The following is an 11056-nucleotide window of genomic DNA, read 5'->3' as shown; positions in this document are numbered from 1 at the left end:
TAGACAAATATTCTATTTGTTTTTTTTTTTAATACATTTCCTTTACTTTTTTAACATTTTCATGTGTCATTTTAGCACAACTTTCTTTTAACTAATTGTTAACCACAACTGCAACTTTAAAACTTACCATATCAATCTAATGTACTATGCTTGAGTGACCTAAAACTTTCAACTACAAACAAATGTAGTGTTATTCAAACTATTGCAACACATTTTTGTGTGTTTACAGCAGTTTCTTTCTGTAGTGTTTCTTTTACAGGCACAATTCTTTTCTCAACGTATAAAGATAACCTCTCTACATGTAATCATCGATTAGTAAAATGCCATCATTTCACTCAATTACACGAGAGATACCAGATCAAAAATGCTGTAATACTTTTCCACGGTTCAAAGCAATAACATCTGCTGAATAAGATGAAACATCAACTAGAAAATGTTTTGAGTCTTCATTCTAGTTTTGAGCGATTACTAATTGTACTAAAGTACTAGTTAGGAAAAACATAACTAGGATATGTAGTCTCCGTCAAAAAGATAATAAACAGCAGTGAAACGATAAAATTTTCGCCCTAGAAAAGACGAAATGATTCCATTTCCGTTTGATGAAAACTTTTTTTTTGTTGTTGCAGACTATCTACTAGTTGGCCAGTTGTGTACAAATCCCAAGAGCGGTAGGAGCCTTCTATCATGTCTGGAAGTGATACAATGTTCAACTAGCATTGTACAACTCTTGCATTCTATGGATCCAAGTTATGACAACAGAACCATTGCCAGCACCCTCAAAATGCATCGCTGGATTGCTACGAACAACAGAAACATGCTCAGAGTGATGAAAGCAAAGTTTCCAGCCACAATTATGGTTTTGGTGTGGTTTCAAGTAAGGACCACATCATGCTGCCTTATATCTTCGAAGTCGGCTTGAAAGCCAACACCAGAGTGTACCTGGATGTGCTAAAGAGTGTGGCGATTTCCCGGTGCATCAGGTGGCCGCTGGCAGACCGTATGTGTGGCAGCAAGACTCTGCGCCAGTCCACAAGTCTAAAGACACCCAGGCTTAGCTTCAGAAGTAGTGCTATGACTGTGTATTCTTCTCTTAATGCCCCCTTCTCCCCCGCCCTGAACTCGTCGAACTACTTCGCTTGGTCATACGTCGAGAACATCACCAACATGACCTCCCACAATACCAATGCCAACCTGATCGCCGCCATCCACCGAGTATTCGCCGAGCTCCCGCCAGTATTTGTGGAAAAAGCATGCTCCCAGTTCTGGGCCCGTACTGAGGCGGTGATTGAGGCTGAAGGCGGCTACAATGAATAAATATCAGCTCTACTACATAATCAAGTTATCTGAATTGATTTTTTCAATAAAAGTTTTAAAATAAAGCTGTAGTGTTGTTTTCTTTAAGGCGACAACTTTATCGTTCGACCCTGTGCTTTCTTTGGTTTATTCACTGCAAAACATTGCCTCTAAAATTATTCTATGAAAAATAATATATTCATTTTTTCTGGAATTAATCATTGAACACGTGAAAGTTTTTAGACAGCACTCATCTTCCTTCCATAGTAAGGCCATCAGGTTATTCTGAGTGTAATGTACTTAGCTAATTTATTTTGTGGCAAGTAGAATTTTCCCAGAATTAAGAAAATTGAAAGAAATGAAAAACCACCTCAACAGGAATTTGCCTTCGTTATCTCATTTCAGTAATTTGTATTATTCACCTTTAATTGTACTCAACTCCTTATCAAGGCATCTCAAAGATTATCAAATACACTAATTAAAACAGAAATAAGCCTTTTACCTGGGGCTTACTCATATATACTCATCTTCACCGTGTAAGATTACACAATACCATGCTTGTATACATAATATGGAAAAAGGGAATTTAGATGCGGACTAATATTTCTATATGCGAATCTATGTCATGTTGAAGTTTTTGGTATTATTTTCATCACAAAACGTACAGATATTCTTATTTTTAGATACATTACATAGGAAATAAAGTATTTTCAGCTGAAAGATGTTAGAAAGTATGTACACATGTGTTTATATGTTAGATGAAAAATTTAGTTAAAACAAAGCATTAGTTTGTGATCACTATTACTTGATTCATGTAAACAAGCATTAATCACTACTTTTGTTGGATTTTAGACTTAACTTTTAGTTACGCTTTAAAACATGCAATTTTTGTAAATTTAGGAGAAAATTTTCAGTCTTCTTAGGGGAAAAACAAAGGTTACCTCGGTTTATCAATATTTGTTTCATGGACCTAACCATTAATCCTATCTCTTTGATAGATTTTGAGAAAAAGCGTATGAATAAAATTTTACATATTTGAAAAAAAAAAAAAATTGTGAAGGTATTTTAGCCTTCTTGAAATCAAAGCAAATTTTTTCTGAGAAAAATTTTTAGTCAATTCATAATAATTTGACATCATGCAATGAAGATCTCCTGAGAAAAGCAGAATAACAATAACACACAGTAACAAAATGTCCAATATTTTTCAATCAATATCATGGATCAAACCTAAGAAAAGATCATATTATTTTAAAAATAGGGAATGAAAACTAAGTATGTTTATTTGAAAACGACCACATATTTTATGCATTTCCTCTGCATTCTCATCAAAGATTGCCTTGAAATATTGCTCAGAAAACTTGCCTCCAAAGTGACTAAAAAATCTAATGCATTTTGTATGCTTCTTGCCGAAACCATTATGATGTTATCAGTTTATGGGAAACTTTATATATTGAGTTTGTATTCAACTCAATATCTCTGGTAATGCTGTCTTATTCATAGCAACGCGATTTGGAGGTGAGATTTTAAATGTCTTTGTGGCATCCACAAAACATATCTTTTTCTTTGCAGCACATAATTTGGTGACAATGCACATTACATAGGAAAATCCACGTGGAATTCAATAAAATGGATGGATATAAATTTATTTTAGCATGCATGACTGCACATTTATGCTTATCGATTTTGATGGAATTTAGTGTGTGTACACACGCGCGCATATATATGTGTGTGAATCTATGTATGTAGATGTGTGTTATTCCCAAAAAATTATATACAAATACCTATATTGACTTATGTCCATAAATTTGCATATGGATTCTTTTGTATGCATTGCTAAAAATGTTTATATGTAAAGATAGATTGAGAGATAAATAACTCTTTATCAAGGGTATGATTGTGTGAGTATATACACATATGCATATATATATATATATATATATATATATATATATATATATGTGTGTGTGTATGTGTGTGTATGTATGTATGTATGTATATATAATTATAAAACTCAAATCGTCTTGCTTGCTTGTTTGCTTGCTTTGGTGTTTAAGCTGTCCTTCCAGTTCTGGTTTAAGAGTCTGATTTAGAATCTCTGGTTTCGCGCAAACACTTGATACACACAGACGATATAAGCAAGATTTATTAATTAACAACGAATAACGATAAGACAAAAAGTACTTTTGCATGGAACAACCCATACTGAAATAATAACGTTATTGGTCCCCTGATTTATCGGAGAGGGACCTATGTTTTCAGTGGCGTGCATCCGTGCGTCTGTTAGTCCGAATCATTGCCAGATAACCGTCTGTTAGTTTTTCCTAAAATTTTGCCACAAATTGTATTTCATTAAATAGATGTGCACAGTAAAATTTTTTTTTTTTTGCGAAAATTCTATTTGCATTGCCAGGGGCTCAAAAAAGGTCAAAAAGCTCCCAAAAGGGCCAAATATTACATGTTTTGCTCCATAACTTCTGATCCATCCATTAGATTTTCCTGAAACTTGGCTAAAATGTGGAGGTCATTGTTCTTAAAATAAATGCAGTATGGATGACCCTGGCAAAATTCTGGTTCGTATCCCTATGGGATTTTAAGGCTAAAAAAATATGCCTTTTTGGAGCTCTTTTTTCATATTACTCAAAAACTTGATATGTAAGTCAATATAACGGTTTTCCATCGTGCTGAATTCAAATATACATGCCTTAAGGCGTGAAACTGCACCATTTGTCCATTTTACCAGGAGCTCAAAAGGGGTCACAAATGCTCAAAAATTGCAAAAAATGACACTTTCTACCCTATAATTTTGCTCTATACATTAGATCTTTCTGAAAATTGGCAAAAATGTGAAGGCAACGTTGGCCCTTCACACTTCTCACATTCATCATTTCTTCACTATTTTTTGTGGTGTCATCTCACATGCAATACCAGAGGGACACCACACATATGTGGCTTGTTATTTAGAAACCTATTATTTAACATGGGGATGGGCAGGTATTTTATAACTATTCTGTATTTTCACTTAAAAATTTACTACAAAAAGATATTATAAAACTTAAATTTAACTTGAAAATAGTATTTAATAAATAGCGCAAGTCATTAAATGTAAAGACATCTTTTAAAAAGTCATAAACAAATAAATAAAAATAATGACGGGGAGGTGCAGACCAAACTTTTGACAAAGTGAAAAGTCGTAAAAAAAAATAAAATAAAATGATTATAATGGCGATTGGGAGGAAAGCTGAAGGAGCCAACATCTGCAAATCGATTCTTAAAATGGAGGATCGATTTACTAGAGCATTGTATGTGAAACTGAATCTCCTACCAAATCTTTAAATATTGATTTTATTTCAATTTTTTTGTAATCTGGTGGGTTAGTGTTCAATAATCCGCAAAAATAGTTGAAAAAAAGATGAAAAGAAAAAAATTGTAAGCCAGATACCCAGTTCTAAGCCATTGCCATGGTCTTTCATTAGCCATTTCTGCTATATCCTGGAAGAACCTTCCATGCATTTTCTTCCTAGCCAGTTCCTCTGCCCTTTCTCTATCCATACGTTTCACATAATCAGCCTTGGTCTCACATACCTCCACTTCATTGGCCACAACCTTAAGCATCCACTCCTCACTTCTAACCACATGCTCCTTCAACGACATCTCCTCGGTTCTAACACAATCTTTTATGCTTTTCAATCCTTTCCTCTTTTGATACAGCCTTGCTGCGCTACTTCGAATGTGAAATATACCAAACATTGCTAAAACTTTTCTTGTTTTGACATCCATGGCATGCAAATCCTTGTCAGACTATTCTGAAATTCCCGGATTGTATCTCAAAACACTGACTACCCATGCATTTACTGCTTTCATTAGGTTTCTTCCATACAGTTTCGACTTTGCAATTAGTTTCATACTTCTGAGATACTCCTTCCTGACTTTTTTCTTCATTTCTCTGTTCATGATGCCTACACTCTCCAACACTCCCAAATACTTATATCCTGTATCTTCTATTTCTTTCATGATTTCTCCATTTGGCAGCACTATTCCATTCGAATGAACCTTTACTCCTCTTTTCATCACCAGCACTGCACATTTACTAATCCCAAACTCCATCCTAATGTCTTCTGAATATGTCCCCACAGGTTCTACCAGTCTCTCCATTTCCTTTTCATTTCAACAGAATATTTTCAAATCATCCATAAACAGTAGATGGTTGAGGCGTCTGTCATCAGATCCAAAGTTATACCCCAGTTTTCTCTCTTCAAGAGGATGCTCAGTGGCATCATTATCATTACAAAAAGAAGTGGCTATAACAAATCTCCTTGAAATATCCCACGTTTAATGCCAACCTGCCTCATCTCCCCTCTGTTTGCTGTCAGCACCGTTTTCCATTGAGCCATACTTGTCTCCAAAAGCCCTACCACATTCTCAACAACCTTCATCATCAATAGTGTTTCACGTATCCATTAATGAGGAATCATGTCATAAGCCTTTCTGTAATCGATCCATGCTATGCTCAGATTCCTCTTCTTCTTCTTTGCATCCTGCATTATTGCTTTATCAATTAGTAGTTGCTCTTTAGTACCTCTCGAGCCTTTCTGACACCTCTTTTATTTGTCAAGAAAAACACTATTACTCTCTAGATGTTCATAAATTTTCTCTGCAAATATTCCAGTCAACAGTTTCCACATCAATGGCAGACATGTAATTGGTCTATAATTATTGCATCTGTTCCTTTTGCAGGATCTTTCCTAATCAGTGTTGTTCTTCCCTTCACAAGCCAATCAGGGACATCTCCCGACTCTACAACCTTTGCAGAGCAGCAGCTATAGGTGGATAAAGGCATAGAAACTGTTTAAACCAGAAGCCCATCACTTCATCTAGACCAGGTGCCTTCCAGTTTGTCATCCTTCGTATGCCAGCCTTAATATCATCGATGGTTATCTCAACATTCTTCATCTGCTGCATATCTGATAGCCTGTCTCTGACCTCTCCCAACCAGCTAGCCTTCTCATTATATCGCCCTTCGAGAGACCAAATCAAAAAACTTCCTTGCATCTTTTGCATTTGGAGTGTTGTTATTTCCCGCCTGTTTACTACCATTTAATTCTTTATACAGCTGAGACTGATTGTTCCGGAAAAGGTGCCGAAATGCAACACTTTTTCCAATAAAGTTCCTAATTTTCATACCACCAGTGTGGACCTTCTTTCTATTTGTTAGAACGTTCATCAATCTATACCCCCTTTCAAGCTCGTCCTTGGCTTTCTGTCCTAGTTTAACTCATTTTCTTATTTCTTCGATTCTACCAATGTCTTTCCACCACCATTTAATACTTTCTTCAAGCCGCCTCTGCCAGTGTGGCCTTATATCCTTCATTTTCCCCTTTTTCTTCTCTAATAAGCCGATTCATAATAACGTATGGTGCTGCATATAGAAGCCTGTTAAGTTCCATAATCGATATGTTCTTTCTTATGATGTTGTGAATTACTCCTTCAATTAATTTTACCTCGTTTTTCACCTTCCGCCTATCACTACTCTTCATACTTGGAATCTCTATGATATCGTCTCTAAGAAGAACCTCTCTTAACTTCTGAAGTACTTCTTTTTCTACAGAAGTCAAAGTTCGAACTTCATCACCACTTCTCCATACATCTGCTCCTTTCACTGGCTCCATTGTCTCAGGGTCAATGATCTCATCTGCCTTAGATCCTTCAAATTCTTTCTCATTACTTCCCCTAACCATAGTATTCCATACCTCCTCAGTTGTCTGCCTCCCATCATTGCTTACATTTCCCTTCTGCACTTCCACTCTCTCAGTTCTTTCATCAGAGCTAGTTTCATCAATTTTACTTTCGTTATTCATTTCATTCCTAACCATCCATTCAATCTCTTCTCTTACAATCACAGAAAGTAGGTTGTTATTTTTAATTTGTTTTAACTGGGATACCAAACTCGCGACACTTCTAGCTCTTCCTCCTCTCGATCCCCATTCTTCCTTCACTTTTCTGATATATCTACCAGATTTGGTACTTCCACTTCTTACAAAGCATTTCCACAGTACTCTTCTTTCCTCACCCGTCCACGTTTTTTTTACATTTCCTGTTCCAACTCTCTTCGTGTCTTGGTACCCTCTCTGGCAATTCTCACTCCCCCTATATCCAGCCACATCCTCAGAATTTCGAACAGTTGTATGATGACGACAGGACCCACCCTGTTGACCAGTGGGACACCTACCTAACGTGAGACCATCACAAGATGTTCTAGCCTCATTCACGCCGTTATTTTCAATATTTTGATTTGACATTCTCCCATAAATGGGGTTAGTGAATTTAAGGTTACACCACCATCGATAGTTTTATCGAGACATTATCTCTAGGAGGGTTCCCCACCAAGGTCAAAGATCACCTCCCGACCTTTTGCCTCCATCACCACCACTATTCCCATTACCACCAACAACAACAATAGAAATAAAATCTACAACGATAATGACAACACTAATATCGGTAGTAATAATATTAACAGCAAAAACAACAATAGCAATGACAGCAAAAAACAACACCTACCATTACAGCTACAGTAATAATAAAAACATACCACCACCACCACCATCACCACCACCACCACTACTAATACTAGTAATAATATTAGTGATAATAGTAATAATCAATAAAATAATTTTTTTTTTTTAAATAATAATGACAACAATAACAATAATGATAATAATAAAAATAAAAATAATAATAATAATAATAATTTCAGTTAGAAAAGCTTACTTTGTTCGTTTTTTTTAACTCCTCTGCCGATGTTGCTTTTGGCCAGAAAAATGTACACAAAAACAGAAACATAAAACATCCAAACATGTGAAAGACAATTCCTCGTTTAACCGTGAATTCAAGTTTTAAATTCTAATTTCAGTTAGAAACGCTTTTTTTTTGTTGTTTATTTTTTCCCCTCTGCTATTTTTTTAAACTCCGCCGCTGATGTTGCTGACGACCGGAAAAATGTACAAAAAAAACAGACACATAAAACATCCGAACATGTGTAAGACAATTCCTTGTTTAGCCATGAATTTCAAGTTCAAATTAAAATTTCGGTTAGAAACTCTTACTTGTTTCGTTTGCTATTTTTTAAACTCCGCCGCTGTTGTCGCTTTTGGCCGGAAAAAAATGTACACAAAGACAGAAACATAAAACATCCGAACATGTGTAAGACAATTCCTTGTTTAACCATGAATTTCAAGTTCAAAATAAAATTTCGGTTAGAAACTCTTACTTGTTTCGTTTGCTATTTTTTTAAAACTTCGCCGCTGATGTCGCTTTTGGCCAGAAAAAATGTACACAAAGATAGAAACATAAAACATCTGAACATGTGTAAGACAATTCCTTATTATTATTATTATTATTATTATTATTATTATTATACTACTACTACTACTAGTACTACTACTACTACTACTAATAATAATAATAATAATAACAATAATAATTCATCAACACATTCTAAGCCCATTAATTTAACACTTATTATGTCTCTAAATAACCAGGAATCGCTAGAAACTCAACTTTTTTCAATTAATAGAAATAGACCATGACTGCTACAACTAAAATTAAATTTAAACAAAAAAATATGGTCTCAAAATAAAGGGAGACTATCACCAGCAGATATAAATAAATAAAAATAAATTGATGTACATTAAACACAGAGCCATTAACTGTTAACTACCAAATAAGTTTGTGTGGTGGCAGAAGAATTATCAAGTTTCCACTTGTGTTTTTTTTTCTGAAAAAAAAGTAATGCCAAACTATCAGTTGCTAGAAGATCTGTGTTGCACCTGCCGAATTTGAGTTAATAACTATAAATGTTAGAAAAAAATAGACTTTTGAAGATATTATAAACTTTGTAGTAGTCTATTACTAAACTTTATGGTAGTTTCCTAATAACGAAGATAACACTGAATTATCATACAACCTCTACAGATGAACATTTATTAACAGTATTATGCATTGCTGAGAACATGAGCCATGCTCAACACCAGATAAGTTATTACTGTATCAATGCACTATCTGTTCCATATGACAGGCAAACTATACTACATGTACATATATGATTATAATAATAGGTATTTCTTCATTTTAGATGAAGCCAGTATAATGTAGATTGTCCATAACTGTGAGATCATTTAAAATATAACATCATTTTCTTCATTTACTCCAATATGATCATGAAGGTGGTCACTTCAAGTAATGAGGATTGTTTAAAATTTCCCCTTGACTTAAGAATATCAGTGTTCTGTTGATACATCTATGCATTTGACGGTATTCACTAATCTCTCCATGTGAGCAAATTTGATATAGAGTTGGTTTCATGTCAGAAGTCTGATATATTGGAACCATTTTAAACGACTCGTATTAAACCTGTCGCCTCTTTGTGGTAATGGAGAGAGAAACTGTTTATAAGAACGGGCATTATAAAGACATAATACATAAATATATTAAGGATTTGAGGAAATACGGTTTATATCAAATGAAAAACATAGAACGATCTTGACTAAACCAGAATGATAAGAGAACGGAATGGAATTACCCAGTCAAAATAAACCAACAACCTTCACATATGAAGATTATTTTTAGAAGTTCCATGGGTATCTCAATTTGGTGAGCCATTAATACCGAGGTACAGAATATATAAGACTAGACTGCTCAGATAATCACCTATCCAGATTTGAAAAAGGTAAACATTAATTTGTACAACTTATTTCAATCAAAGCGGTAAAAATATATGTTTGGGAACATGTTTTCTGAACCAATGTCTATGTACAACTATTTATGTGCATGGTTTAGTTTGGATTGCCTATTTATTTGCAGCATATCAACACTTTTTTTATATTATCTAATACTAAATTATAAAAACTTATTTTACATATATAAAGTTGTCTTGTCGGACTTTCATTAGACCTAAATAGCTATACATCTGAAAAATTGGGCATTATATACGATTAAGTAAAACCAAGTTGCTATTTTTACATATGGCTGATGTATAATTATATGATCATATTTTTCCTGGTGAAATTAGTGGATAATTGACTACAATAAATCAAATGAGGTTTAACTTGGCATAGATGAGTCTCTATGTTGCAAAAGTGTCCATTCAGTCAATCATATGTCTATGTGCATTTCTTTGTATATCAAAGTAATGTTAATATTAATAAGCATGTCTTGATATGTTAATACTCATAAACATATCAACAATTTAACATGTCAGCAACATTAGTTTTTAAATGGCTGTCTTAAAGTGCATTATTTCAACAGTTGCCATAGTAATAAAAAAGACCTTCAGTTAGGTTTAGATAAAGGCATGATTTAGATTTTATTTCATTGAACCCTTATGAATATTTAAAACTGAATAGATTGAATAAATTTTCAGAATAACTTTATTTCACGAGAAAAGCTAAAGAATAAAAAATAATGCACAGTTTTTTAAATTTTACCCAGATTGTAAAATGAGTTCTGATAATCTTTGAGTTTGAAGGAAATAAAAATATAAAAAATATAACTGCAAAGATTTGGAAATAACTCAAAACAATCATGTCTTTTGCTGTTAGTGATAAGCTTTGAGAGAAATTCTTGAATGACAAGGTCTTAATTAATCAACAATTCATTATGTCAAAAGTTGAATTCCATAAATGCAAGTTAGTTAGATAATAAAATAAAATGTAAAATTCTATTACAAAAATGGAGATAGTTGTCATTTTTCAAAATTAAAATATTGATT

The sequence above is a fragment of the Euprymna scolopes genome, chromosome 21 (genome assembly GCF_053919585.1).
Source record: "Euprymna scolopes isolate OS-2025 chromosome 21, ASM5391958v1, whole genome shotgun sequence".
Lineage (NCBI taxonomy): Eukaryota > Metazoa > Mollusca > Cephalopoda > Sepiida > Sepiolidae > Euprymna > Euprymna scolopes.
This window is presented reverse-complemented; position numbering follows the sequence as displayed.